General features: G+C 44.3%; 2 pseudogenes; both read left to right on the top strand.

The window, feature by feature from the left end:
• Positions 1-8,110, top strand: LOC136157504 (cytochrome P450 2B11-like; annotated as a pseudogene).
• A 390-nt stretch (positions 8,111-8,500) lies between these two features.
• On the top strand, positions 8,501-23,680 carry LOC136157503 (cytochrome P450 2B4-like; annotated as a pseudogene).
• The last annotated feature ends 249 nt before the right edge of the window (positions 23,681-23,929 follow it).

Genomic DNA, 23,929 nt, shown 5'->3' with positions numbered 1-23,929 from the left:
ATGGAGAGGGAGACAGAGATCTCTTGTGAAGGTTCTGGGGTCCAGGAGGGCTGCCCCCCTCCCTGTGACCTGCTAGCTCAGGCCCAGGAGGACCTCACGGCCCCTTCTCTCCCGCAGCGGTTCAAGCTCTACTCCGGCTTCTTGAAGCACCTTCCTGGTGCTCACGGGCAAGTCTACAAAAACCTGCAGGAAGTCAATGCCTTCATCGGCCACAGTGTGGGGAAGACCTGTGAAACCCTGGGCCCCAACTCACCCCCACTGCTTCACCCTGCTCCTCTCAGACTTCATCAACTCCTACCTGTTCTGCTTGGGTACTGTGGGATTCCAGAGAGGCAATGGTGCGCGGGAGGGGAGGAGAAAAAGACGCGGGGTGAGAAGGGAGGAGAAAGGAGTAGAAGAATCGGGTGAGGGGAGATTCTGAAGGGGAAAAACATTAGCAACTAGTGAAAAGAGCCACAGAGGCAGAAAGAAGCTGGGAGAGGAAGGGGGACAAAAACACCAAAGAGGTGGAGAGACGAATTGAAACCAAGCAAGGGTGAGGCGGGAGAGAGATGGTTGAGCACAGAGGAAAGGAAAAAGGGCCAGACAGTTTGAGACCCAGAAAGAGGTGGAGGAACCCAGAGATACATATGTGCAGCAGGGCCCCAGCCTCTCCTGATGAGAACCCTGCCCTCAGGACCCAGGAGAAGTCCAACCCCATCAGCAAGTGCCACAAGCGCAACCTCATTGTCTCTGCTCTGTCGCTCTTTTTCCCTGGCCCTGAGACCACCAGCACCACACCCCGCTATGGATTCCTGTTCACACTCATATACCTGCAGTTGCAGGTGGGCGGACTGGGGACAGCCACTTGGGGGAGGGTTGTTCTGATCCCTCTGGGGGCTGCAGAAGTGGGTCTAGTGGTCTTCTGTGAACCAGAAAGGCAGTGTTCCTCTCATATACCAGGAGCACTGTAGGGTTTCTTTCCCCCTTTGGCCATGCCCTATAGCAAGAGGATCATATCTCCCTCACCAGGGATTGAACCCATGCCCCCTGCATTGGAAGCTTGAAGTATTAACTACTGGACCACCAGGGAAGTCCTGGAGCACTGTAGGTTCTGAATGACTCCAAAAGTAAGCCAGCCTGGTTGGTGGATGGATGAATGAAGAATCTGCCAATGTGGGGAGTTCCTTGGTGGTCCAGTGGTTAGGACTCAGTTCTTTCACTATCTTGGCCGCAGGTTCAATCCCTGGCAGAGGAACTAAGATCCTGGAAGCAGAACAGCATGGCTAAAAAGAGAGAAAGAGAGAGAAGCTGTCAAGGTCTTTTCCTCCATCACTTAAGGATTGACCCATCCATTTATCCATCTGTCTATTCTTTCATTCATCAATTAAACTAATTCATCATCAGATTCTTTCATCTACAATTCATCTAAGGACATACACTTCCATTCTTTATTTGGATAAATTGCTTCCTCTGTTGATCTTTTAAAATAATTATTCACTGAATGAATTGTCATTGATACATTGGTCCCTTTATTCATTCATTCATCCACATACTTTTCTAAAACTAGGTAACATACCTTAATCTTTCCATCATCCAGTTTTTCAGTTCATCCCTCATCCAATCTATCTTTTGATTTATGTACTTAGTAGTTGACTCCTTTATTCACCCTTTGTTTATCTATCTATTATTCAATCCATCTAACCACCCACTTATTCCTCTATTTATTCTTTTAAAACAATTCATTAACTTTATTCTTCCATAAATTTAACCATCCACCATTCATGTGGTTTACTGGTTAATCATGTTCATTTATTTATTTGTCTATGGATCATTTAGTAATAAATTATTAATTAATTGATCTTTGATAAGGAAATAATATACCCATTCATTAACAGTCTTCTATTCATCAGTCTTTCCATTCACGAATTGACCCACTGCTTGCTTGATTGATGTATTCATTTATTTTTCCAGTTGTTTGTGGGTTATTTCACTGATCTGTTTTATTATTATATTCCTGAGGACCTAGCACATTGCTACACCTATAATACACACACAGTAAATATTAGTTCATCTTAGAGGAGAAGTTTCAACAGGTTCATACCTTGAGTTCTCAGTCTGAAATTCTGAGCAAAACTGGGGTGCACATGTGTGTGCATACTTGCCTGTGCATGTTGGGACAGTATTCATAACATTCATTATATACCAGCAGGTGAGAAATCTTACAGTTTTCCCATTTCGCCTCCTGCCACAAGCTGGTTACTCAGAGGGGTGTCAATGATCTAACCATTTCCTATAGGTTTTTCCAGTTTCATTGACCCAGAAATGAATGGGCCAATGTTCACAGAACACTGAACTGTGTTCCAACATAGAAAGCAGTGTTCCTGGAGAAATGTCTCTATAAACAAGGTTCACTGATCCCAAGCTTCTGTGCAGAGAGAATCCACAAGGAAAGTGACCCGGTGATTGGCTCATATCGCCCTCCAGCCCTGGATGGCAGAGCTCAAAGGCCGTATACTGACACAGTCATCCATGAGATTCAGAGATTTGCAGACCTCATCCCCGTTGGCGTGTCCCACATGGTCACTAAGGACGCTTATTTCTGAGGGTACATCCTCCCGAAGGTACAACACCTCACTGGGCCCCCATATATTTGTGTGAGCCTCCTACAACAACTCTTTTGGTTGGATCACTCACTCTTGTTTCATTATGTCTCGTGGTGGGTTGGAGAGGGAATGGAAGTATCTTTCAATCTTGTGACCCTCCCCTCAGGGCACAGCAGTCTATCCCATCCTGAGCTCTGCTCTCCATGATCCGGGTTACTTTGAAAACCCAGATACCTTCAACCCTGATGACTTTCTGTTTGCTTGTGTTTGTTTCTTAAATTTTGGGGCCACTCTGTGGGGCATGTGGGATCTTGGTTCCCTGACTAGGGATTGAACTGGCACCCCCTGCATTGGAAGTATAGAGTCTTAACCACTGGACTGCCAACATGGTCCCCCTGACCACATTCTGGATACCAATAAAAGTAGTCTGGACCTGCATTCCAGAGTACAGGTGCCATGGCCTCCTTGAGACAAACAGAGGTCTTAGTTCATGGGGCAGTTAGCTTACACCATTTGCTTTACCTGTATTCAACCATCTCATCTTCACTCCAAGCCTAGAAGGGGCTAGAAAAGTGAGATCACATTCAAAGGCACATCTTGGGAAGCTAGACCTTGGGCAATTATTTTTAACCTCTTGACTGGTGGGTTGCCATTTTTTCCTCCAGGGTATCTTCCAGACACAAGGATCTAACCTGCGTCTCTTCTGCATTGGGCAGGCAAATTCTTTATCACTGAGCCACCTGGGAAGCTCCACACACATTGGTGTCAAATATCTGTTGAGCACTATGCTGATCCCGAATATTTTATTGGGGTTTGAAGGTAGTGCAGCAGGTAAGCCACATCGAAACACAGTTTTTGCCCCAGGAAATTTACAGTCCAGTAGGAAGATGAACATAAGTTATGATCACAAAACAACCTATAATTAAATGACTGCTTACAATATGCTTAAAACTGCTTGGCTAAAGTACATGCTCAGAGAGCAACTCTTTTTTTTTTTTTAACTTTTCATTTTTTTAATGATAATTTTCTTTCTTTCTTTCTTTCTTTTTTGGCCATACTGGGTCTTCGTTGATGCACAGGCTTTTCTCCAGTTGCGGCGAGCAGGGATAGCTGCAGTACTCGAGCTTCTCATTGTGCCGGCCTGTCTTGTTGCAGACCACGGGCTCTAAAGAGCACGGGCTTCAGTAGTTGCAGCACTGTGGGCTCAGTAACTGCGGCTCCTGGGCCCTAGAGCACCAGCTCAGCAGTTGTGGTGCATGGGCTTCACTGCTCCGAGGCATGTGGGATTGTCCCAGATCAAGGAGCGAACCCATGTCTCCTGGGCTGGCAGGCAGATTCTTTACCAGTGAGCCACAAGGAAAGCCCAAGGGCAACTCTTATTCAGATAATTAATTGTAATTATGATAAGTGCTCTAAAGCCAGCTTTGGGAACATAAAATAACAAGTACTAAATTCCCCTGGTGGGTCGGTGAGGAAAAACTTACCTGAAGCAGGGGCTTCTAAGCTATGACATCATGGACGAGTATCAGCCAGCCACTGGAAGGCATGTTCCCTCAGAGGGAGAAGCAAGGGCAGAGCCTGAAGGTGGAGATGGCATGGCTCATCTTAGAAAGTAGAACTGTGGAAGACCCGGTTACAGAAGTCGTGTCCGACTCTTTGCGACCCCATGGACTATAGGCTACCAGGCTCCTCCATCCATTCATGGAATTTCCAGGCAAGAATACTGGAGTGGGTTGTCATTTCCTTCTCCAGAAGATAGCAGTGAAGAGCTCAGCTGGGCAGGGCCTTAACATGGGAAGGAATCTGGATTTGTCCCGCCTGCCAGGGCAGGGCTGGATGGGGGTGGTGGTGGGGATTGTGGGGGGAAGTTGAGAGGATCTTGACCTGCTCTGGCTTCTCTCTCTCCCCATTCTCCACTCTTTGACCCCATCCAGAGAAAATCCCTATCCCCAGAGTCCTTCTCCCTGGGAAGAAAGGTAGACCCCAGCATCACGTCCCTAGTCTTGAATTGCACGGGTGACTTTAGTGACCCAGGACTCTTAGCTCCTTGCAGTGCAATGACTTCTTCCCTCATTTCCTCTTCATGAGAGTCAGGCGACACATGGGGTGGGGGAGCTGAGGGTCAGTTTCTCCATCCATGAGTTCTGTCTGAATTTAGAGAGGGGCAGAGATGTGGCAAATAAACAGACAAATAAGGACAGAGGAGTGAGGAACACAGAGAAAGACAGGCGAGATGATGGCAGAAAGAGAGTGAATGTGAGATAACAGAAGAAGGTAGAGTGTGAAGTGAAGTGAAGTGAAAGTCGCTCAGTCGTGTCTAAGTCTTTGTGATCCCATGGACTGTATAGTCCATGGAATTCTCCAGGCCAGAATACTGGAGTGGGTAACCTTTCCTTCCTCCAGGGGATCTTCCCAACTGAGGGATCGAACCCAGGTCTCCTGCATTGCAGGTGGATTCTTTACCAGCTGAGCCGCAAGGGGAGCCCAAGGTGGTAGGTGGAGGAGGGATAAAAGGTAGAGAAACAGAGTAAGACAGAGAGAGGAAAAGAGAAAGTGACATCAGGAGCAATGAAGAAACATTGAGAGAGAGAAGAGAGAATCGCACAGGGACATTGAAAAATGAGAGAGCACTGCAGAGAGAATCGGACCCACACAGACAGACAACGGGAGTGAAATTGATGGGAAAGGACAAGGAGAGGAACAAGGAAGAGAAAAAGAGAAGACAGACAGAGGAACGGTGCCTGGCAGGAATTAGAGCCATATGAAAATACTGAGATGGCCAAGGGCAGAGAGAAAGAGCCAAAGGGTGTCCAGTTGCAAAGCCCCAGGAATGGGGAGGACCAATGGGGAGGAAGCAGAAGTCAGGCTGTTTTGGAAGAGCCTGGTTGCAGAACCAGTTACTGTAGATGAATCATCTAGGAGCTCCATTCCAAATATTCGTAAGCTTACGTATCCTAACTTGTAAATGTGCATAGAAGATGTGGGTTAAGTGTTACTCAAAAAATTTTAACAAACACTAACCTCTTTACCTTCATAATAGCCCTACAAGATAGGTGCTGTCTTCCCACATTAGACATGACAGGCATCAAAAATGTCAAGTCAGAAATATGCACCTGCCTATATGTGGAGGCTTCCCAGGTGGCAGAGTGGTAAAGAATCAGTCTGCAAATGCAGGAGATACAAGGGATGTGGGTTTGATCCCTGGGTTGGGAAGATCCCCTAGAGTAGAAAATGCAACCTGCCATTTTCTTTTTTTTTTAATTAATTTTTAAAAAATTAATTAATTTATTTTCATTGGAGGCTAATTACTTTACAATATTGTAGTGGTTTTTGACATACATTGACATGAATCAGTCATGGGTGTTCATGTGTTCCCCATCCTGAACTCCCCTCCCACCTCGCTCCCCATCCCATCCCTCAGGGTCATCCCAGTGCACCAGCTCTGAGCACCCTGTCTTATGCATCAAACCTGGACTGGCGATCTGTTTCACATATGATAATACACATGTTTCAATGCTATTCTCTCGGGTCATACCACCTTCACCTTCTCTCACAGAGTCCAAAAGTCAGTTCTTTACATCTGTGTCTCTTTTGTTGTCTCACATATAGGGTCATTGTTACTATGTTTCTAAATTCCATATATATGTGTTAATACGCTATATTGGTGTTTTTCTTTCTGACTTACTTCACTCTGTATAATAGGCTCCAGTTTCATCCACCTCATTAGAGCTGATTCAAATGTATTCTTTTTAATAGCTGAGTAATATTCCATTGTGTATATGTACAACAGCTTTCTTATCCATTTGTCTGCTGATGGACATCTAGGTTGCTTCCATGTCCTAACTATTGTAAACAGCACTGTGATGAACATTGGGGTACACATGTCTCTTTCAATTCTGGTTTCCTCAGTGTGTATGCCCAGCAGTGGGATTGCTGGGTCATATGGCATTTCTATTTCCAGTTTTTTAAGGAATCTCCACACTGTTCTCCATAGTGGCTGTACTAGTTTGCATTCCCACCAACAATGAAAGAGGGTTCCCTTTTCTCCACATCCTCTCCAGCATTTACTCTTTGTAGATTTCTGGATAGCAGCCATTCTGATCCGTGTGAGATGGTACTTCATTGTGGTTTTGATTTGCATTTCTCTGATACTGAGTGATGTTAAGCATCTTTTCATGTGTTTATTAACCATCTGTATGTCTTCTTTGGAGAAATGCCTGTTTAGTTCTTTGGCCCATTTTTTGATTGGGTCGCTTATTTTTGTGGAATTGAGCTGCATGAGCTGCTTGTATATTTTTGAGATTAATTCTTTGTAAGTTGCTTTGTTTGCTATTATTTTCTCCCATTCTGAAGGCTGTCTTTTCACCTTGCTTATAGTTTCCTTCGTTGTGTGAAAGCTTTTAAGTTTAATTAGGTCCCATTTGTTTATTTTTGCTTTTATTTCCATTACTCTGGGAGGTAGGTCATAGAGGATCCTGCTGTGATTTATGTCGGAGAGTGTTTTGCCTATGTTTTCCTCTAGGAGTTTTATAGTTTCTGGTCTTACATTTAGATCTTGAATCCATTTTGAGTTTATTTTTGTGTATGGTGTTAGAAAGTGTTCTAGTTTCATTCTTTTACAAGTGGTTGACCAGTTTTCCCAACACCACTTGTTAAAGAGATTGTCTTTTCTCCACTGTATATTCTTGCCTCCTTTGTCAAAAATAAGGTGTCCATAGGTGTGTGGATTTATCTCTGGGCTTCCTATTTTGTTCCTTTGATCTATATTTCTGTCTTTGTCCCAGTACCATACTGTCTTGATGACTATAGCTTTGTAGTATAGTCTGAAGTCAGGCAGCAACCTGCCATTTTCTAATGGTATTCATGCCTGGAAATGAAATGGCATTCATGCCTGGAAAATCCCATAGAGAGAGGAGCTTAGTGGGCTACAGTTCATGGGGTCGTGAAGAGTTGGACATGACAGAGAACCCACACACACACCTATGTGCAGGCAGGTGCGTGTGCATGTGTACGCATGCATGTGCACATGCGCGCGCGCACACACACACACACACACACACACATCCAAGCAGCAATATCTTCTTACATTCTGTGGGGCCACAGAACTCTTTGGAAATTGAAAAAAAGCTACAAACTCTGTCCTGGAAAAATGAGCAAGGAACATCACCCAATGATTTGCAACTGCTTTCAGAGGATTTAGGAGTCCTCTACAAGTCTACTGTAACTTCAAGTTAAAGGCTAATCCCATAAAAATCTATTGCAATGGACAGAGGTGTCTGGGCTTTGGAGTGTGACAGGGCAAAGAATGTGCATGCATCCTGTGCCCACATTGTGAACCTCTATTCTGTGCTAGTGAAGGCATCGCCTGCATGGATTTATTCCTCTTCTTCACCATCACCCTCCAGAACTTCTCCATGGCCGGCCCCATGACCTCTGAGGAGATCGACCAGACTCCCCAGGAGAGTGGAGTGGGCAAAGTGTCCCCAATCTACCAGATCCAGTTCCTGCCCTGTCAAAGAGGCTAAGGGAAGGTGATTAAGGATACCAGGGTCATGTGTGTCCCCACCTCTGCAGAGAATGGCTGCTGGACTCTTTCCCTGTCTTCCTGCCTCTGAGGAGCCTGTGCTGTGATTCAGCATCCCTCCCCTCCATGGATGACACCTCCATGGCAAAGTCCCATCTGCATCTCCCCTCCTTCCATCCTTCTGCAACTTGGCTCAGGATCTCTCTGCACTTCTGTCTCCAAGGCCACAGCTCATCCTGAGTGACTTCTCGCCTCTTGAGAATAGCCACAGCCTCCCTTTCTCAACTCCTTGGGCTCCATGATCTGTGCATCCATGAGCTCACTTGAGTCCTTTCAGTACCCCCTGCAGTGATCATGCTCATCATACAGATGAGTAAACAGAGGCCATGCAATGGCCAGCTTGGTCCAAGGTCACCTGGCTAGTGAGTGGAGAAGCGAGATTCACACTCTGGTTCCCTGGCTCTCGAACTCAAACTCTTCACACAGCTCCTTTCTGTCCCTGAGATAGAGTTTAAAATGAAGATGAAGTTCACATCTGGTAACAAACCAGTTTAAAGTGTATAATGAGGTGGCACTTAGTTCATTCACAATCCTGGCCATCACCAGCACTATTTAGTTCCAAACATTTTCATCACCCAGAAGACCTAGTACCCATAGTAGTCAATCCCCATTTGCCATTGCACTCAGCCGCTGGCAACACCAAATGCTTGCTATCTCCATGGACTTGTTATTCTGTACATTTCATATAAATAGATCATAAAATGTGTGGTCTTTCGTGTCTGGCTTCTTTCACTTAGTGTGGTGTTTTTGAGGTACATTGACACTGTAGACCATAGGTGTACACAGAGTGGACCCCTGACTTATTCATCTTCCTGCTTCTCCCACCTCCTTCCATCCATGAAGGCCCATCAGCCCATGCCCCCTGAGCTGTGTAGCTCTATATGGGGATCTTGAGTCCCTGTCGGTTCAGTTCAGTCACTCAGTCGTGTCTGACTCTTTGGCAACCCCATGGACTGCAGCATGCCAAGCTTCCCTGTCCATCACCAGCTCCCGTAGCTTACTCAAACTCACATCCATTGAGTCGGTGATGCCATCCAATGATCTCATCCTCTATTGTCCCCTTCTCCTCCTGCCTTCAATCTTTCTTAACATCAGGGTCTTTTCCAATGAGTCAGTTCTTCACATCAGGTGGCCAAAGTATTGGAGCTTCAGCTTCAGTATCAGTCCTTCCAATGAATATTTAGGACTGATTTCCTTTAGGATTGACTGGTTTGACCTCCTTGCCTATATTTCCCTTCTAATGCCCTGCCACCCAAATAATCTGAAGCCTGACATCCCTGGGGAAGGTGATGATCCCTGCCAACTTAGTTGCGAACCGTTTATTGTCGGGTCACTAAAGAGCTTCGAAAAAGTGAGAATTCTCTTTCACACCTCCATGCCTGTTCCTTGAGGGAAAACCTGTTGTCTTGGTCATCACTCTACACTCAGCACCTGGAGAAGTGTGTGACAGGTGACAGGCATCTAAAATATTTGCTGAGCGGGCTTCCCTGGTGATCCAGTGGTTAAGATTGTGTGCTTCCGCTATAGGGGATTGGGTTACACCCCTGGTTGGGGAAAATCCCGCATGCCATGATGTGCGGCAAAATAACATAAGGTAAAATAAAATAAAATTTTCCGCGGGGAAAAAATGAATGAGTCAAGAAACCCATTGGGGCTTCCCTGGTCCCTCAGTGGTAAAAGAATCTGCCTCCCAATGCAGGAGACATGGGTTCAATCCCTGGTCCAAGGAGATCCCACGTGCGGTGGGACCACAGCTACTGAGCCTGTGTTCTAGAGCCCAGGAGCTGTGACTACTGAACCCAGGTACTGCTGCTACTGAAGCCTGCATGCCTCAAACCCGAGCTCCCCAACAAGAGAGGGCACTGCAGTGAGAAGACCCCTGCACTGCCACCTCCGCCCCTCGACCCTTGCCCCTGCTCGCTGCAACTAGAGAAAAGAAGTGCAGCAACGGATCCAGCACAGCCAAAAATAAATAAATAAGTAAAACTATTTAAAAAAAAATACAACCCTCCAAACCCAGACCACACGGAGTTAGGTCTCCCATCAGACCCCACCTCCTCCTCCACATCTCACTTCTCACAGATGCCCATCCTCAGTGGGCACAGGACGCCCCACTTCTGCTGGCCAGCTAACCTCCGTTCCTCATGATGCAATGCCACAAACCCATAAAACTGTCTGAGAGCTGCCCTTGAGGTGCCACCACCCTGCACCCAGCCTCCACAAGTTCCTGGAGCTGACACCTCCTCCCACCACTTTGGGGGACGTACTCTCCGCTCAAGGGCATTGCCTACCAAGACACCTCCAGCCCGTCAGGGGCCCGTGGGGAGCTGGCTTGGGATCCACTGAGATGATAAACTTCATGGCCTCTGCAGCCCCTGCAAACTTTGGGCTCCCTCTTGTCTGTGGAGAGTTGTCAAGAGCTCTGCCAAGAGAGGATCCTGGCACACCTTCCCCACCTATAGGGCAAAATAACAAACAGTGGAGCAGACTACCTTTAAGAGAGACAGCAGGATCGAAGGCAGGCACGGACGACGGCTCTCTCCACCATCCTGCTCCTCATTCTCTTCATTGGCCTCCTGCTTCTCTGGGGCCACCTCCCCCCTGGACCCTACCCTCTGCCCTTCCTGGGAAACGTCTTGCAAATGGACCACAAGGGCTTCCTCAAGTCATTGTAGGAGGTGAGATGGAAAGGGTAGGTGGGAGGTGGGGGGAAAAGGAGGTGGGTAGATGGGAAACAGCTCAGAGGCTGCAAGGGAGCTGGGGGTCAAGTTTGGGTGTGACTTCCCAGGCTCCCTTGGAGACTATCTTCTTCCAGCCATGATCTGGCCCTAGATACACGATAGAGAAGCTACCAGAATTCTTATGAGAAGGAGTGGAGACAAGGTTGGATGGAGAGAGAAATTTAAAAAAATGTTTTTAATTATTTATTTTTGTTTGAAGGATAACTGGTTTACAGTATTGTACTGGTTTTATTTTAAAAATTTATTGGAGTATAGTTGATTTACAGTGTTGCATTAGTCAGGTGTATAGAAAAGTGATCCAGTTATATATATATATACACACACATATATTTATTCTTTTTCAGATTTGTAATCCATATAGGTTATTACAGAATACTGAGTCCAGTTCCCTGTATTATACAAGTAGATCTTTGTTGGTGATCTACTTTGTATATAGTAGTATGTATGAATGTATTTTTTTAGGGTGTGTATATTAATCCCAAACTCCTAATTTATCCCACCTCACCACCCATGTTTCCTCTTCAGTAACCATAAATTTGTTTTCTACATCTGTGACTCTGTTATTGTTTGTAAATAAGTTCATTTGTATGATTTGTTAAAAAAAAAAAAACTAGATTCTATATGAGTGCTATTATACGTTTGTCTTAATGTGTCTAACTTCACTTACTATGATAATCTCTAGGTTCAACCATGTTGTTGTAAATAGCATTATTTCTTTTTTTTAAATGGCTGGGTAATATTCCACTGTATATAAGTAACATATCTTCTTTACCAATCCTCCGTCAATGCACATTTAGGTTACTTCCCTTCTTGGCTATTGTAAATATTGCTACAATCACATTGGGGTGCGTGTATCTTGTTCTTTTTTTTAAAAAAAGACTTTCAATAGAGTCCCCAGTACAGTTTAATAGTATGTGACAAATGAGTGTTCAAAAGTAGTCATAATAAAGATAGATGATAATAATTATCAATACTTTGAATGGTCTGGTGAAAGAATTCATCCTTAATGCCTCTTGTGCCGTATTTTGTAATTGATTTTTATTGAAGTAAATTAGTTTACAACGTTGGGTTAGTTTCTGCTGTTCAGCAAAATGAATCACTTATGCATACACATATATCCACTCTTTCTAAGATTTTTTTTCCAAATAGGTTAGGTTATTATGGAGTATTGAGTAGAGTTCCCTGTGCTCTACAGTAGCTTCTTATCAGTTATCTATTTCTATATTAGTGTGTATATGTTAAATATATGTATTTTATTGAAGTATAGTTGACTTACAATGTTTCAGGGGCACAGCAAAGTGATTCAGTTATACAGATACACATATATTACTTTTGAAATTATTTTTCATCATTGGTTACTGCAAAATATTGACTATAGTTCCCTATGCTATACAGTAAACCTTTGTTGCTTCTTGCAATCTATTTTTTAATTAGAGATCTAGCATTCTATTCATACTAAGTCAAACAAGTGGAACTGAAATGCCATAATTGTTTAGCTTAGGCAAAAAGTCACAAGTTTTCAAAAATATATATATATTATACATACTATATATATATATATATATTTACACATAAAAAAACTTTTCTACTACACTTGATAAGCTTAGAGAAAAAAGATTTAAAAAGAGAGGGAGACATTGAAGAACATAAATGAAATTAAATGGGAGCGCTGGATATGAAATAGAAAATGTAAAACAAATTAGATAAAAGTTGAAGATCATCATATAGTCCAGTTGTTTTTAAACATGGCTGCTCATTAGAAGCATATCTAGAATAGTTATATGTTAATCCTAGTCTCAATTTATCCCTCCCACCCGTTGTTGCTTGGTAAACATATGTTTGTTTTCTATATCTGTGACTCTAGTTTTGTTTTTCAATTTTAATTAAATTTTTTTGAAGTACAGATGATTTGCAATGTTGTATTAGTTTCCTCTGTATAGCAAATTGAATCAGCCATATATACACATATATCCACTCTCTTTTAGACTACAATGCCATATAGGTCAATACCAAGTATTCAGTCGAGTTCCCTGTGCCATACAGTGAGTTCTTATAAGTTTTCTATTTTATATCTGTTGTTGTTGTTCAGTTGCCAAGCAGTGTCTCACTCTGCGACCCCATGGACTGCAGCACACCAGGCCTCCCTGTCCCTCATTATCTCCTGGAGTTTGCCTAAGTTCATGTTCATTGAATCAGTGATGCAATCACTGATTGCATCCAACCATCTCATCCTTTGCCACCCTCATCTCCTTTCGCCATTGATCTTTCCCATCATCAAGGTCTCTTCCAATGAATTGGCTCTTCGCATCAGGTGGCCAAAGTATTGGAGCTTTAGCTTCAGCATCAGTCCTTCCAATGAATGTTCAGGGTTGATTTCCCTTAGGATTGACTGGTTTCATCTCCTTGCAGTCCAAGGAACTCAAGAGTCTTCTCCAGCACCACAATTCAAAAGCATCAATTCTTTGATGCTCAGATTTTATTATGGTCCCAACCCTCACATCCATATATGACTACTGGAAAAATCATAGCTTTGACCATACAGACCTTTTTTGACAAAGTGATGTCTTTGCTTTTTAATATGCTATCTAGGCCTGTCATGGCTTTTCTTCCAAGAAATTTGGAAGAAATTCAAATTTCATGGCTGCGGAGGCCATCCACAGTAATTTTGGAGACCAAGAAGAGAAAATCTGTCACTGCTTCCACTTTCCCCCCATCTATCTATCTGGGACCAGATGCCATGATCTTAGATTTTTGAATATTGAGTTTTAAGCCTACTTTTTATTCTCCTATTTCACTTTCATCAAGAGGCTCTTTAGCTTCTCTTTGCTTTCTGCCATTAGGGTGGTATCATCAACATATCTGGGGTTATTGATATTGAAAGGTTGTTGTTGAATCATGAAAGATACTGGGATTCTTGGCCTCTGGAAGAGAGGAATTCAATCCGGGGCCAGGGACAAGTCTTGATCACTCAGAGCTTTTGTGTAATAAAGTTTTATTAAAGTATAAAAGAGATAGAGAAGGCTTGTGACATAGACATCAGAAGGGGGCAGAAAGAGTCCCTCCATGCTAGCCTTTAACAGGAAGTTATATACCTACTATGCTTCCCATGTGGCTCAGCTGGTAAAGAATCCACCTGCAATGTGGGAGACCTGGCTTCAATTCCTCTGTGGGGACCATCACCTGGAGAAGGAAAGGCTACCCACTCCAGTATTCTGGCCTAGAGAATTCCATGGACTGTAGTTTATGGGGTTGCAAAGAGTCAGACACAACTGAGTGACTTTCACTTCACTTCACTTCACTTCAATTCACTTATATACCTACTAGCAGGCTGCTAATTAGAGAAGGAAATAACTCATAACTCAGAGAGTGGCACCAAGCCCCTTACCCACAACATGCATTTTGAGATAACATTGGTGCAGGGTGAGTCATAAAATCACCATAAAATGATTGACATGAATCTTGAAGTAAGGCAGGTTTCCAAGCAAATAGGTAGTCTCATTAACATAGCTTAAGATAACATAATTATGTTCTCTTAAGGAAAATAAACTGGCTTGTTGAGTAAAATACGCTGGTATGTCAAGTCGGTTCTGAGTCTTAGGTGGAACTGACTTGAAGAAACACAGAATCTAAGGTAAATACATAGTTAATTAGCATAGCTTAAGAAAAACATTTCCATAAGAAAATGCATTGGTTAGCTCAAGGTTTGAAAAGTTAAGTTCAGGTGGAACCAAGTGTCATTATGGCAACACAGAATTTTAAAAGAAATCTTTTAATTTTGTACATAGAAGGAAAAAAAATCTGACACTTTTAGTTTGTTTCCCCCTGCCACTAAAGAGTGGAGAAGGCAATGGCACCCCACTCCAGTACTCTTGCCTGGAAAATCCCATGGATGGAGGAGCCTGGTAGGCTGCGGTCCATGGGGTCGCTAAGAGTCAGACACAACTGAGTGACTTCACTTTCACTTTTCACTTTCATGCATTGGAGAAGGAAATGGCAACCCACTCCAGTGTTCTTGCCTGGAGAATCCCAGGGATGGGGGAGCCTGGAGGGCTGCCATCTATGGGGTCGCACAGAGTCAGACATGGCTGAAGAGACTTAGCAGCAGCAGCAGCCACTTAAGAGAGAGATAAAAAACATCTGACACTTGCAGCCTGTTTCCTCCATTTGGAGACCTCCAGTCTTCTGCCTGTTACCCTCTCAGATATTTCTCCTGGCTCTTGATTTCTGCTTGTGATTCATCCAGTTTGGCATTTAGCATGATGTACTCTGCATAAAAGTTAAATAAACATGCTGACAACATATAACTTTTTCATACTCCTTCCCAATTGTGAAAAAGTCCGTTGTTTCATGTAAGGTTCTAACTGTTGTTTCTTGACCTGCATATGAGTTTCTCAGGAGACAGGCAAGATGGTCTGATATTCCCATTTCTTTAAGAATTTCCCGTAGTTTGTTATGATTCACACAATCAAACGCTTTTGCGTAGTCAATGAAGCAAAAGTAGATGCTTTTCTAAAATTCCCTTGCTTTTTCTATGATCCAATGAATGTTGGCAATTTGATGTCTCCTTCCTCTGCCTTTTCTAAACCCAGCTTGTACATCTGGAAGTTCTCAATCTTTCTGACTTATGTCTTTTCTGGACATATCGCCAAGAATGGAATTGTTGGGTCATATGGCAACTATATTTTTTGTTTTCTGAAGAACATCCATACTGTTCCCCATACTGGTTACACCAATTTACATTCTCACCAACAGTGTAGGAGGGTTCCCTTTGGAGAGAGACATTCGAATAGACTTGAGATTTTGAGCTGTGATCCTGTGTAGGTTAGGAGGGAGAGATTCTACAGCTTGGATGTGGGGAGTCTCTGTAATTTTTAAAAACAAAACTGGGAGGTCTCAGGATAAGACCAAGAGAGGAGGATGCTTGGGGTCAGGTGATATATGTGAGGCTAGGAGGAGACCACAGAGTTCCAGTCTCAGCTCTTCCCTGTTGGGGCTGCAGCCTGCAGGGTAGGCTAACTGGGAGGTGTGATCCTGGGGTGAAGTGGAGATACTTCTCTTGAGTCAGAGAGTGAGACCTGGACTCTGCCCCCACAGCTTCAGGAGAAATACGGGATGTCTTTACCATCTACCTTAGGTCTCGGCCCACTGTCATCCTGTGGGGGTAAAAGGCGATGAGGGAGGTCCTGGTGGATGAGGTCGAGGCGTTCTCTGGCCAAGGGCACGTCACCATCATTGACACTGTCCTCCAGGGAACAGGTGAGTGGGAGGATGAGGGTGAGGATTAGGGAGAGGAGGAGGGACCATCCCATGTGCCTTCAAAACCTTCCTTCCACGCCCCACCATCAGGTCCGGTCTTGCCACTGGGAAGTCATGGAAGGTTCTACGGCGATTCTCTGTGACCACCATGAAGGACTTTGGGATGGGGAAGCGGACTATTGAGGAACGAATCAAGAAGGAGGCTCAGTGTCTGGTGGAGGAGCTTCAGAAATCCCAGGGTGAGTGCAGGCTGGGTGGAGGTGGGGATGAGATGGGGTTAGAGAGAGAGGGAGAGGACATATGACTGATAAAGAGAGATCCAGGGACAAAGACAGAGAGAGGCAGAAACAGGTCCAGAAAAAGAGAGGAGAGGGAGATAGAGACAGAAAAAGAGAAAGAGAATGAGGAAAAACAGAGAGAGACAGAGACTAGCAAAGAGAGAGCGAGAGGCAGAGAAAGTGGACAGAAGCACAGAGAGCATAGACAGAGAGAAACACAGCAAAAGCAAGACAGATATGGAGAAGGTGACACAATAAATCTAGGAAGAGAAATTGCAAGGAAAAGTGAAAGAAAAAAGTAAAGGGAGTAGGGAGTTATTAAAGTCAGGGGACACAGAATGTCAGTGAGGTTAAGGAGAGGGGCTACAAGATGTGGCAAGAGAATGGAGAAGAAGGAGTGAGTCTGAAAGAAAGAGTGAATGAAAAGACTAGAGAAAGTCAGCCCAAGACACAGACCAAGTAAATCAACAAGAGACCCAGAGATGGAGACTTTCAGAAAGAAAATCTTAGAAACCAATGAAACCGGAGTCAGCCAAGAGAAAGACAAACTAATCAAAGAAGCTAGGATGAGATGGCACCAGCCAGGATGAGATGGCACCAGCCAGGTCAGAGCCAACCAGAAGGACTGTGCAGGGGACCCCTCCCCACTATGACAGACCTCTCTCCTCAGGGGCCTACTTGGATCCTCATTTCCTCTTTAACTCCATCAGTGCCAACGTCATCTGCTCCGTTGTCCTTGGTGAGCACTTTAATTACCAGGATCCTAGATTATTACGGCTGCTACATTTAATGAATGAAATATTCATCATTCTCTACTCCTCCTATACCCAGGTGAGGTGTCAAATGCATGGTGGGCCAGCAATCTGGGTGGGTGGACCCCAGGAAGAGATCAGATACTTTGTATCCTGAACACTAAACATGGAAGGTATAATCCCTGCCCCTGCCCAGGTGAGGCCATCTGTCAGTTTGGGGGTCAGGATCAGGCCTTGGACAAGGACGGGCTTTAAGAGAAGAAAGCTCAGCAGATGTGAGAGTGACTGAACCTGGGTACAGGGGTCTATGCACCATTGTTTGCATCTGTGTGTGTGTGTGTGTGTGTGTGTGTGTTGGAGTGTGTGTGAGTGTGAGTGTGTGTGTGTGCATGCTCAGGTGTGAGGTACACCCTCCAAGTCCACAGGGTGAATGATGCCCTTTAGATATTGCATGTACAGCTCAGAACATCAACACTCACAGAACCAGCCCAGTGAGTACAATCAGTTCTGTGCCTTGTCTACTGCCCTGTAGGTGTTTGAAATCTTCCCGGGCATCTTGAAACACTTTCCTGGCACACACACCTGCTTGTACAGCATGCTTCAAGAAGTGAAAGATTTTACCACCGAGAACAGGGAGAGGCACCAGAAGATGCTGGACCCCAGTGGCCCTAAGGACTTCATTGATTCCTTCCTGCTCCACATGGACAAGGCAAGGCCTGTCCCCAACGGGTGTTGGGGATGGGAAAGACAGCAATGGAAATACTGACATTGAACTAATATCTTTGGGTGTGATGTACATGTTCTTTAAATGTTGAAATACTTCCCTATGGATTAGCAAGAAAGCCAAAGATCCAACCTCTCAGCAAAGCCCCCCACCATTCCTTCCTATGCCTCCCCAAGCCTTCCTCCCAGCAGCCTTTAAAGAGATGGTAACTAAGCAGTTAACATGTGTCCAGTAAGCCTTCCCTGAGACACAGCTCTCTCCTTCCCCCAGCTGTGACAGAGTCAAGTCTGTCCTGATTGGTCAAGCTCCATGTATATTCAGACTGATAGAGGCCAATGTCTGTTCTTGGAGAAGGAAATGGCAACCCACTCCAGTACTCTTGCCTGGAAAAACCCATGGATAAAGGAGCCTGGTAGGCTACAGTCGATGGGGTCTCAGAGTCGGACACGACTGAGTGACTTCACTTTGTTTCACTTAATGTCTGTTCTCATTGGTCTGACAAGTGCCATACCAGTTGTTAAATATGGACAAGGCAAGGGCTGCCCCGTACTCGGGTGGAGTGGGAGCCAGAAAGAGAGTGATGGACACACTACTGACATTGAGCTAGTATCTTTGTGTGGGATGTATGTGTTCTTTAAATGTTGAAACACTTCCCTAAGGATTACCAAGCAGTTCATGGTCCAATCCCTCCCCTCTATTCCTCCCTAATCCTCTCAAAGCCTTTCTTTTGGAATGCCTTTAAAGAGATTATGACAAAGGAGTTAACATGTGGTCAAGTAAGCTTACTCTGAGATGGATCTCACTCCTTCCCCCAATTCTGACAGGCACAGATCTGAGTCTGTTCTGATTAGTGAGAGGCCCACATCTGTTCTAACTGATGGGGACCAACATCCGTTCTGGCAAGTGCCTACTAGTTGTTAAATATCTTCAGCAATATCCCTGGACTGTCAGCTGCAAAGGCCAATCAGGAGTGCAATCACACCCAAGGACAAAGAGAATCAACAACAGCAATGACATCAACAAATTAACCTTTAACTTTCATTGAGTTTATCATACATTATCAAAATAACTCCATGAGGATGTGCTAAGGCACTGAGAGGTTATATTCCTTGCCCAAATACACACTGATGGTAAATGTTAAGGTCCGAATTTGAAGTCCAGGCACTTTCACTCTGGAGCTCACCCTTTTGGTAGCTTTTTGGCCTTGATTAGAGAAAAAAAGGTTCAAGAAAAAGAATAACTGGCACAGAGGAACATGGTGTTGGTAAGGAGATGAGAAGACTCAGAAACTGGGAATTTCTGCAGAGGGAAATGTTATGAATCACCCATCCCCATCTCTAGGAGCACTCAGATCCTGAGAGTGAGTTTCACCAGGAGAACCTCGTTCACACAGTGCTCTCACTGTTCTTTGCTGGTACAGAGACCTCCAGCTCCACACTCTGCTTTGGGTTCCTACTCCTCCTTAAGAACCCTGACGTCTTAGGTGAGATGGGCATATGGGAGGTTGGGGCCGGGGAGGAATGAGGGTCTTTAAGGCCATTCTGGAAGGCTGACAGGCTAAGACCGATAACTTCTGTCCTGAGCGATCTGGGAGAAAAAAAATCACCCCTAGAGGGCTTCCTTAGTAGCTCAGCTGGGAAAGAATCCTCCTGCAATGGGGGAGACCTGGGTTGGAACCCTGCGTTGGGAAGATCCCCTGGAAGAGGGCATGGCAACCCACTCCAATATTCTCGTCTGGAGAATCCCCATGGACAGAGGAGTCTGGTGGGCTACAGTCCATGGGATTGCAAGGAGTCGTACATGACTGAGCAACTAAGCACAGCACATAGGCACTTGTAACTTGTAATAAGAGTTTGCTAGGGACAAAGCTCTTTAAAGTTGACAAAGCACTTTAGGATTTACTTTACAAAGAATTTTTCATGCAGGCAAGCACCGTCTGGGGTAGACGTGTTTGTACTTATGAAGTGTTTTGCAATCTGTCCTGAGAGATGGTAAGGTGCCTTGTGGTTTTCAAAGAATGCTCCTGACATAAAGCATTACCTTTTGCAGTGCATTTTGCTGTCTACTAAAGTACAGGATTCTCGTCAACTACTCTTTTCCATGGACTAAGAATTTGACTTTTTCACATATATTGCCAATTTACATGGAGAAGGAAATGGCCAATTTACAACTAATTAAAAAGCCTCTCCATTGGTTCTCAGTTGATGGTCTGCAGATCAGACTTGGGCATACTCTCACCTCATCAGACTCCATTCTTTCATAAGGATGAATTTAAGGCTAGCCTGAGGGAATGACTTATCTAAGATCACATAGCACATGAGTGAGACAAAAGGAGATGACACCAGTTTCAGCTAGAACTCCTTTTTAGTTGGAAAAGCAAAAAGCACCCTTAAGTGTTGAATGAATTTCCACCCACCCGTCCTCACCCCAGTTACCCTCTGTCATAACTAGAGTAGAAATGTCAGACAAGACTTCTCCACAAACAAGCTTATGATATCTTTTTTGATGCTTTCATTGAGAGGAATGATAACCCAACATCTTGGAAAAGAATTTACAAGACCCTCTCATCAGCCTGCAGGTCATTTTCAGGTCACTTGGTTGAGTCCACTGTTATGGGCATTTATTGACATAACCTCCTCCCACCTGAACTGTTCTCAGAGAAAATTCAGGCAGAAATCGACAGAGTGATTGGTGCACACCGTCTCCCAGCTCTGGAAGATCGGCCAAAAATGCCTTATACAGATGCCATCACCCACGAGATTCAGAGATTCAGTGACCTAGTCCCTGTTGGTGTCCCCCACTCTGTCATCAAGGACACTCACTTCTGGGCATATTACCTCCCTAAGGTGAGACCACCAGGGTCACAAATCTTGATTGTAGGTGCTGTCTGACTCTAATCCTATGGTTCATATCCGGTTTTGGACTATGATAAGAATTTTCATTTCCAGATTTCTATGGAAGAGAAGAGATTTTAGAAATATACTAAAGTCTTCTTTCTTTTTCTCAGTCATATTTATTACCTTTACAAAATATTAGGTTTGCTGGAGAAAGTAGAATATACTTTTGAAGCTTGTTATACAGTAGAGTTGGTTTTTTAAACCCTTTAAAAATCATTTCTTCTTAATGTTTATATGAATCCATGTGTTTATGTATACCCACACAATGTTTGGCTCATTCTGTGACAGTCACTTTGCAACTGCGTGACCTTGTCTTTCTATGCATCTAGCACAATTTGGTAGAAGGCAGTGGCAACCCACTCCAGTGTTCTTGCCTGGAAAATTCCATGGATGGGGGGAGCCTGATAGGCTGCAGTCCATGGGGTCCCACAGAGTAGGACACGACTGAATCGACTTAGCAGCAGCAGCAGCACAATTTGCAATTTGTGTGTGTGTGTGCCTTTCTTTTTTTTAATATAACAGTTTGTTGCAGATATATTGTTCATGTCAATGCCTATGGTTACAACTCTTTTTTTTTTTTTTTTTTTTTGTAGTAGCTTACATTGCTGAGTATAGGTGTACCTAGAGGTGATATTCACAGTATTGAATCACCCAATGAACAGCAGTGAAAGTGAGAAATGGATTTAAGGGACTTCCTCAGCGATCAATGCAAAGAAATAGAGGAAAACAATAGAATGGGAAAGACTAGCGATCTCTTCAAGAAAATTAGAGATACCAAGGGAAAATTTCATGCAAAGATGGGTTAAATAAAGGACAGAATTGGCAGGGACATAACAGAAGTAGAAGATATTAAGAATACTTGCAAGAATACACACAAGAACTGTACAAAAAAGGTCCTCATGACCCAGATAATTACGATGGTGTGATCACTCACCTAGAACCAGACATCCTGGAATGTGAAGTCAAGTGGGCCTTAGGAAGCATCTTTATGAACAAAGCTAGTGGAGGTGATGGAATTCCAGTTGAGCTATTTCAAATCCTGAAAGATGATGCTTTGAAAGTGTTGCAATCAATATGCCAGCAAATTGGGAAAACCCAGCAGTGGCCACAGGACTGGAAAAGGTCAGTTTTCATCCCAATCCCTAAGAAAGGCAATCCCAAAGAATGCTCAAACTACCACACAATTGCACTCATCTCACACACTAATAAAGTGATGCTTAAAATTCTCCAAACTAGGCTTCAGCAATACGTGAACCGCGAACTTCCGGATGTTCAAGTTAGTTTTAGAAAAGGCAGAGGAACCAGAGGCCAAATTGCCAACATCTGCTGGATCATTGAAAAAGCAAGAGAATTCCAGAAAAACATCTATTTCTGCTTTATTGACTATGCCAAAGCTACTGACTGTGTGGATCACAACAAACTGTGGAAAATTCTGAAAGAGACCACCTGACCTGCCTCTTGAGAAACCTGTATGCAGGTCAGGAAGCAACAGTTAGAACTGGATATGGAACAACAGACTGGTTTCAAATAGGAAAAGCAGTACATCAAGGCTGTATATTGTCACCCTACTTATTTAACTTATATGCAGAATACATCATGAGAAACGCTGGGCTGGAAGAAGCACAAGCTGGAATCAAGATTGCTGGGAGAAATATCAATAACTTTAGATATGCAGATGATACCACCCTTATGGCAGAAAGTGAAGAAGAACTAAAGATCCTCTTGATGAAAGTGAAAGAGGAGCATCAAAAGGTTGGCTTAAAGTTCAACATTCAAAAAACTAAGATCATGGCATCTGGTCCCATCACTTCATGGCAAATAGATGGGAAACAGTGGAAACAGTGGTTGACTTTATTTTTCTGGGCTCCAAAATCACTGCAGATGGTGATTGCAGCCAAGAAATTAAAAGATGCTTACTCCTTGGAAGGAAAGTTATGACCAGCCTAGACAGCATATTAAAAAGCAGAGACACTACTTTGTCAACAAAGGTCCATCTAGTCAAGGCTATGGTTTTTCCAGTGGTCATGTATGGATGTGAGAGTTGGACTATAAAGAAATCTGAGGGCCGAAAAATTGATGCTTTTGAACTGTGGTGTTGGAGAAGACTCTTGAGAGTCCCTTGGGCTGCAAGGAGATCCAACCAGTCCATCCTAAAGCAGATCAGTCCCGGGTGTTCATTGGAAGGACTGATGTTGAAGCTGAAACTCCAATACTTTGGCCACATGATGTGAAGAGCTGACTCATTGGAAAATACCCTGATGCTGGGAAAGATTGAGGGCAGGAGGATAAGGGGACGACAGAGGATGAGATGGTTCAATGGCATCACTGGCTCAATGGACATGGGTTTGGGTGGACTCTGGTAGTTGGTGATGGACAGGGAGGCCTGGTGTGCTGCGGTTCGTGGGGTCGCAAAGAGTCAGACACGACCGAGCAACTGAACTGAACTGAACTGAGCTGAATGAACAGCACCCATCAGGTTATATTCTAACCCCAGTACTGGAGTCAGTTCTTTATAGAGCTCTGTTGAGTCAGATGTGAGCCTTTTAGTTGATGGATCATAAAGAAGACCAAGGGATCTTGAGGATGAGGGATCAGGGTGGTTGGTGAGGATACCTGGAGGGATGGGACACTAGTAACCAAATGGGGGGAGTCATTTCAACATTCCTGCCACCAACTATAGAGCCATACAGTGGGCGAAGCTCGTTATCAGCTGTGGAGGCACCATAAAGGATTCAGCCACTCTTTATTGATGGCTGTTTGAATCCACTTGTCTTCGACGTCCTCTTAGTGCATTACCGTGTACCCCATCTTGAGCTCTGCCCTCCAAGACCCACGCCACTTTCAGAGCTCTTCCTCTGCTTGACCTCCCTTCTGCAGAACTTTCCTTGAGTTCTCCCAAGACCCCAGAAGACAACGACCTTATGCTGTAGGCAAATGTGGCAGGGAGGCCACCCACTGTGTTCCAGGTCTGTTTCCTGCCCCACAGGGGAGGGGGATGGTGAGAAGCGGAGCATTTCCCCTCGGAGTCCTTCCATCCAGCCCTTGCCTCTGTCCAAAATTAACATGTGCAGGTTCCTGACTCCTTTCTGCTCACTCTCTTAGTGGAAGTCTC

Source organism: Muntiacus reevesi, chromosome 2 (genome assembly GCF_963930625.1).
Source record: "Muntiacus reevesi chromosome 2, mMunRee1.1, whole genome shotgun sequence".
Lineage (NCBI taxonomy): Eukaryota > Metazoa > Chordata > Mammalia > Artiodactyla > Cervidae > Muntiacus > Muntiacus reevesi.
Note: the sequence above shows the minus strand (reverse complement) of the source record. Positions and strands in the feature narration are given on the sequence as shown.